Source organism: Mobula hypostoma, chromosome 3 (genome assembly GCF_963921235.1).
Source record: "Mobula hypostoma chromosome 3, sMobHyp1.1, whole genome shotgun sequence".
Taxonomy (NCBI): domain Eukaryota; kingdom Metazoa; phylum Chordata; class Chondrichthyes; order Myliobatiformes; family Myliobatidae; genus Mobula; species Mobula hypostoma.
Window position 1 is genome coordinate 62,570,016 of NC_086099.1, and position 8,054 is coordinate 62,578,069.

An 8,054-nucleotide genomic window follows, 5' to 3' on the forward strand; every position below is an offset into this window, starting at 1 on the left:
CTCCAGTGGTTCCTTCCAGCGGGATCTTATTGGCGAGATGACAGTTCTCTCCCCAGTTCAATTCAAATCTGATTAGCATCTCTGGGATTAAATGCCACAGTTACAATTTGTAGTCCGAGGCACGGAAGGAGACTGATCAGGGATGGTGTCTGTGAATTTTGCTTCATTCGGGGTTTCTTCAAGACATCACAAAGGTCTGCAATGTTTCATTAAGAAGCGGGGAGACAATCGACTTTCCATCTATTTCTGATCTTGAAGTGCCGGAACTGCACGAAAGGTGAGAAGGCAAATGTCCACACCTGGCCAGAAGGCAGTTTAACCACGATTTAAATATGTTTTCCTCCCTGCCGCGCGCTCGAACAGTCCCCGAGCCTGCACTCAACGGTGGGAGAGAACCCCCCCCCCACACACACACACTCATTTACACACACACACTCATTTACACACACACATACACACACACTCATTTACATACACACGTACATACTCATACACACACACTCTCATACACACACACTCATACACACACACTCATTTACACACACACTCATACACACACATTCATTTACACACACACACTCTCATACACACACACACTCATACACACACACACTCATTTACACACACACTCATTTACACACACACTCATACACACACACTCATTTACACACACTCATTTACACACACACTCTCATACACACACTCACACACACACACTCATTTACACACACTCATTTACACACACACACTCTCATACACACACACTCATTTACACACACACTCATTTACACACACTCTCATACACACACACACACTCATACACACACACACACTCTCATACACACACACTCATACACTCATTTACACACACACTCATTTACACACACACACACTCTCATACACACACATACTCTCATACACACATACACGCTCATACACACAGACACAGACACACACACTCATACACACACACTCTCATACATACACACACACCCACACACACTCATTTACACACACCCACACACTCATTTACACACACACATACTCATACACATACACACACACTCTCATACACACACACACACACCCACACACACACTCATACACACACACATACACACACACACACTCATACACACCCCCCCACACACAGACACACACACACTCATACACACACACTCATATACAGTCATATACACACACATACATACACACTCATATATACACACACACACACACACAATTCAGAACAACAGTCTGCTGGAGAAACTCAACAGGTCGAGCAGCTTATGTGGGGAAAATGAAGTATCGACGTTCCTCCAACAGATAATTTGTTGCTCCATATTCCACTATCTGCGCTAAATTGTATCACACACAGAATTCCCATAGCCCCTACCGTCTGTTTCTTGTATGTTTGGGTTTATTTTTAAATATATATATATAGAATAACAGGTGTTGGGTGGCACGGTCGTTCGAGTCTCTGTCGGTCCTTCCCAGGAAATGCGTAGGTTTCCCCCGGGTACTCCGGTTTCCTCCTACCTACCGAGTAGATTAATTGTTCATTGTAAATTGTCCCCGTGATTAGGTTAGTGTTAATCGGGATTGCGGAGTTACTGGGCGGCGTGACTCGAAAGGCTGAAAGGGTTAACTCTGCAGCTGTATCTCTAACTAAATAAATAACATCTGAGTTAAGGAGGAAACCGAATCAAACAGCGGGGTCCTGGTGCTTTCTCTCGATCCTTGAATGGTCGCGCTCAGCCAAGGAAGTATTGATAAGGTGCCTGCATTACATTATCAATACTACCAGATTAGCAGAAGTGGTGTAACGATACCCCGGCGCTTAAAGAAGTGGATGTTCCCCGGGCGGCACCTTGCAGAACAGTTCCATCCACTATGTACTCACACGCATGGTCTTTCTCACTGTCATTGGCAAGTGTCGTACACCTGGTGGCCTCTTGGCCACGCTGAGGTGCCAGGAACAACACACGCGATTCGCAGCAGAAGCAGACAGTTCGGAACTGGGTTTGATTTCAAGATGAAAGATCAGTAAATCAGTCTACTGCACTTTCGAATAAACACCGCGGCATCAAGGGGGTTCAGATTAAAGCGTCCCACTCCACCCTCTGAAACATCACTTTATCCACCTCCTTATGATCTTGCACCTTATTTATCTGCACTGCACCTTTTCTGTAGCTGATACACTTTATTCCGAATTCTATTATTGTTTTATCTTGTTCAACCTGAATGCACCGTGTAGTGATTTGATCAGTATGAACAGTACGCAAGACAGGCTTTTCACTGTACGTGTCACAACCGATTCAGTTCAATTCAATATTCAACTGTTCCGCTGTCCTCAGCATCACTGCAGTTCGGCGCCGCTCACCCGCCAGCCCCTCTCACCAGTATGAAGCAATTTAGGACACTCTGCTATGTTGAACCTCCAAAAAGAGCACAATCTTGTCTTCGGGTCTGGAGGCCTGCGCGCCCCGATGACCCGGAGCGCCACATTGGCTGGAGTCGGGCCGCTCTGCTTTGGCGCTTAGTAGGGTCTCGCGTGCCAAACAGGTCAAAGAGTAGAGGCCAGACTAAAAGTGCACCAGGTTCTGGGGTTCAGCTCAGAGCTAACAGCTCTGACTGGTAAAACAAAATTCTTACGGAAACAACAATGAAGAATCCTTCTACTTCTGAGCTCGACAGTATTCCCGAGTCTCCACTCGGGACTTCCGTGACTGACCGTAATGAAAACCGAGGGGGAACTACTGACGTGACGAAAGAAGCCCCGTACACCACCAGAGTTGGAGGACTTTCATTGCTACGGTAAACACCAGCGGCGTAACGGGCAGTAAGTGATGTTGAAAGCAATGTTGTCCTTGTGTAATGTGCTCTCCGAGATGCCTCACCAGCACGAACAGGGGCTCTGTTACCTAAATCTGTTTTGGTACTTGCGAACATTTGTGAAATGAACATATCTCCAGCAGTTCGTGATATTATATGAGACGGCTATAGGAATGAATCCTTAGCCACTCTGTTAATTTAATTTAGAAACAAAGGAAGGCGGGAAATTCATTCCAAACGTGTGGACTCCGATGGAGAGCAGCTGCACCCTAAAGTGCCGGGACGAGAAATTCATGCCGAACGGCGCCAGAGAGCAGGGTCCGCACCTCCCGTTACGCGGGTGCAGTAACTGCATTGGCCAGCAGCTGTTACCAATTCACCCTAGTGTAGGTCGGGATTAGAATTTGATAGTAACCGAGGAAGGGATTTCTCGGCGGACTGGGTGCAGACGATTGCCGGCAGGTCTGCTGAAGCTGCCCCGACGTTCACCCCATGTGCTCGGTGGCATATTTCCTGCCTGTTCCCCAAAGCTTTTTGTGGTCCAAACACCTAATTCGAGAATCTCCCTACTGACTTAGCGCCCACGCGCTCCAAAGGCCCACAATTTTCCAAGAGAAACAATTTATCTTCATTTTAATAAGAGATACACAAGACTGCGAATGCTGGAATCCGCAGCAACACAGAAGACTTGGAAGAACTCCGCGGGTCAGATAGTCTGTCCAATTCCTCCTCATCTGCTGCCTGACCCACTGAGTCCCTTGAGCATTTTGTGTGTCGCTCCCCGTTTTAATTCTACATGGGTGCCCATTTATCCCGAAATTTCGCCTGGTCTCCCCTTTCCACTACCATTATCCTCATATTTTATTCCCCATTTCAGCTATATATAATTCCTATAATACTCATTATTTATTTGCATATCTGACAACAGGAGTTGTTGCCAAATATATTGCTTAGAAATGTAACAATTGCATTGTAGCATTGTGCATATTGATACTCAATTGAATGTTAATTGAATAGGTATTTGCCAAATTAATTCCACCAATGACCCTGCCATGTTTGATTTAAGGTTCCTTGACTAGAACTCTGCTATTGATCTTTGTCACTGCTCTGATACAAAGTAGTACTAAATATAAATTGGTAAACTAGTTTACTTTTGTCACATGTATGGAGGTAAAGTGAAAAAATTGTTTTGCTGGCCATCCATACAGATCATTTCATCACACAAAGCATCGAGGTAGTACAAGGGAAATCCAATACTCACTGCAGAATAGTGGCAGAGAAACTGCAGCCAGCCAGGTAGTAAGGTTCAAGGCCACAATGAAGTCGAATGTGAGCTCAGGAGTCTATCTTACACCAGGGGACAGTTCAATAGTCTTATAAAAATGGGATAGAAGCTGACTTCGAGCCAGGTGATATGTGCTTTTGTATCTCTTGCCCGATAGGAAGGGTAGAAGAGAGACTGTTCGGGGTGGAGTCTGTGATGATGTTGGTTGCTCTATGGAGGCAGTGAGAAATGTAGAGGGGGTCCATGGAGGGGACGTTAGATGCTGTGATATGATGAGCTGTGTCCACAGCTCCCTTCAGTTTCTTGCAGTCATCGGCAGAGCAATTGCCATAACAAGCCATAATGCATCTGGATAGGATGCTTTCTGTGATGCATCTATAGAAGATGGTGGGGGGGGGTCAAAGGGGTCATGCCAAATTTCTGAGGAGGTTGAGGTGCACTTTCTTGGTCATGGCTTCTGTGTAGTTGGATCAGGACAGGACATAAGTGATACTGAGTCTGAAGCTCTCAACCCTCATGACCTCAGCTCCATAGTCATAGTCATACTTTATTGATCCCGGGGGAAATTGGTTTTCGTTACAGTTGCACCATAAATAATTAAATATGAATAGAACTATAAATAGTTAAATAGTAATATGTAAATTATGCCGGGAAATAAGTCCAGGACCAGCCTATTGGCTCAGGGTGTCTGACCCTCCAAGGGGGGAGTTGTAAAGTTTGATGGCCACAGGCAGGAATGACTTCCTATGACGCTCTGTGTTGCATCTCGGTGGAATGAGTCTCTAGCTGAATGTACTCCTGTGCCCACCCAGTACGTTATGTAGTGGATGGGAGACATTGACCAAGATGGCATGCAACTTGGACAGCATCCTCTTTTCAGACACCCCTGTCAGAGAGTCCAGTTCCATCCTCACAACATCACTGGCCTTACGAATAAGTTTGTTGATTCTGTTGGTGTCTGCCACCCTCAGCCTGCTGCCCCAGCACACAACAGCAAACATAATAGCACTGGCCACCACAGACTCGTAGAACATCCTCAGCATCGTCCGGCAGATGTTAAAGGACATCAGTCTCCTCAGGAAATAGAGACAGCTCTGACCCTTCTTGTAGACAGCCTCAGTGTTCTTTGACCAGTCCAGTTTATTGTCAATTCGTATCCCCAGGTATTTGTAATCCTCCACCATGTCCACACTGACCCCTTGGATGGAAACAGGGGTCACCGGTACCTTGGCTCTCCTCAGGTCTACCACCAGCTCCTTAGTCTTTTTCACATTAAGCAGTAGATAATTCTGCTCACACCATATGACAAAGTTTTCTACCGTGGCCCTGTACTCAGCCTCATCTCCCTTACTGATGCATCCAACTATGGCAGAGTCAACCGAAAACTTCTGAAGATGATGACTCTGTGCAGTAGTTGAAGGCCGAGGTGTAACTGGTGAAGAGAAAGGGAGACAAGACAGTCCCCTGTGGAGCCCCAATGCTGCTAATCACTCTGTCGGACACACAGTGTTGCAAGCACACGTACTGTGGTCTGCCAGTCAGGTAATCAATAATCCATGACACCAGGAAAGCATCCACCTGCATCGCTGTCAGCTTCTCCCCCAGCAGAGCAGGGCGGATGGTGTTGAACGCACTGGAGAAGTCAAAAAACGTGACCCTCACAGTGCTCGCTGGCTTGTCCAGGTGGGCGTAGACATGGTTCAGCAGGTAGACGATGGCATCCTCAACTCCTAGTCGGGGCTGGTAGGCGAACTGGAGGGGACCTAAGTGTGGCCTGACCATAGGCCGGAGCAGCTCCAGAACAAGTCTCTCCAGGGTCTTCATGATGTGGGAGGTCAATGCCACCGGTCTGTAGTCATTGAGGCCGCTGGGGCGCGGCATCTTCGGCACAGGGATGAGGCAGGACGTTTTCCACAGTACAGGAACGCTCCGGAGCCTCAGGCTCAGGTTGAATACATGGCGAAGTACTCCACATAGCTGAGGGGCACAGGCTTTGTGCACCATGGTACTGACACCATCTGGTCCTGCAACCTTGCTTGGGTTGAGACGTTTCAGCTGTCTTCTCACCTGTTCAGCTGTGAAGCCCAGTGTGGTGGTTTCATGTGGGGAAGGGGTATAGTCATGAGAGCAGGGTGGGGGACTGTGAGGAGGGGTAGGAGGGGAGAGTGGAATATGTGTTGGTTGGGGGCCGACAACAGATGACTCATGTGGGGGATGGGCAGGGGCCACAATGTCAAATCTGTTAAAGAACAGGTTAAGTTCATTGGCCCTGTCCACACTGCCTTCAGCTCCTCTGTTGCTAGTTTGCCGGAACCCAGTGATGGTCCTCATCCCCCTCCAGACCTCTCTCATGTTGTTCTGCTGGAGTTTCCACTCCTTCCGAACGCTCTGCTCTTCACTGGTATCTGTGCCCCACTTTTCCTTTGCTACATCGACGACTGCATTGGTGCTGCTTCCTGCACGCATGCTGAGCTCATTGACTTCATTAACTTTGCCTCCAACTTTCACCCTGCCCTCAAGTTTACCTGCTCCATTTCCGACACATCCCTCCCCTTTCTAGATCTTTCCATCTCTACCTCTGGAGACAGCTTATCTACTGATATCTACTATAAGCCTACTGACTCTCACAGCTATCTGGACTATTCATCTTCTCACCCTGTCTCTTGCAAAAACGCCATCCCCTTCTCGCAATTCCTCTGTCTCCGCCACATCTGCTCTCAGGATGAGGCTGTTCATTCCAGGACGCGGGAGATGTCCTCCTTTTTTAAAGAAAGGGGCTTCCACTCTGCTCTCAACTCTGCTCTCAAACGCATCTCCCACATTTCACGCACATCTGCTCTCACTCCATCCTCCCATCACCCCACTAGGAATAGTGTTCCCCCGGTCCTCACCTACCACCCCACCAGCCTCCGGGGCCAACATATTATTCTCCGTAACTTCTGTCACCTCCAACGGGATCCCACCACTAAGCACATCTTTCCCTCCCCCCACCCGCTTTCCGCAGGGATCGCTCCCTACACAACTCCCTTGTCCATTCGTCTCCCCCAACCCTCCCCACTGATCTCCCTCCTGGTACTTATCCCTGTAAGCAGAACAAGTGCTACACATACCCTTACACTTCCTCCCTTACCACCATTCAGGGCCCCAGACAATCCTTCCAGGTGAGGCGACACTTCACCTGTGAGTCGGCTGGGGTGATATACTGCGTCCGGTGCTCCCGATGTGGCCTTCTATATATTGGTGAGACCTGACGCAGACTGGGAGATCGTTTTGCTGAACACCTACGCTCTGTCCACCAGAGAAAGCAGGATCTCCCAGTGGCCACACATTTTAATTCCACATCCCATTCCCGTTCTGAGATGTCTATCCACTGCCTCCTCTACTGTAAAGATGAAGCCACACTCAGGTTGGAGGAACAACACCTTATATTCCTTCTGGGTAGCCTCCAACCTAATGGCATGAACATTGACTTCTCAAACTTCCGCTAATGCCCCACCTCCTACTCGTACCCTATCTGTTATTTATTTATATACACACATTCTTTCTCTCTCTCTCTCCTTTTTCTCCCTCTGTCCCTCTGACTATACCCCTTGCCCATCCTCTGGGCTTCCTCCCCTCCCCCTTTTCCCTCTCCCTGGGCTTCCTGTCCCATGATCCTCTCGTATCCCTTTTGCCAATCACTATTCCAGCTCTTGGCTCCATCCCTCCCCCTCCTGTCTTCTCCTATCATTTTGGATCTCCCCCTCCCCCTCCCACTTTCAAATCTCTTACTAACTCTTCCTTCAGTTAGTCCTGATGAAGAGTCTCGGCCCGAAACGTCGACTGTACCTCTTCCTAGAGATGCTGCCTGGCCTGCTGCGTTCACCAGCAACTTTGATGTGTGTTCCTTCAATTAACGTGCTCTACTGGTTTATTACTCATAAAAATAAGGTTC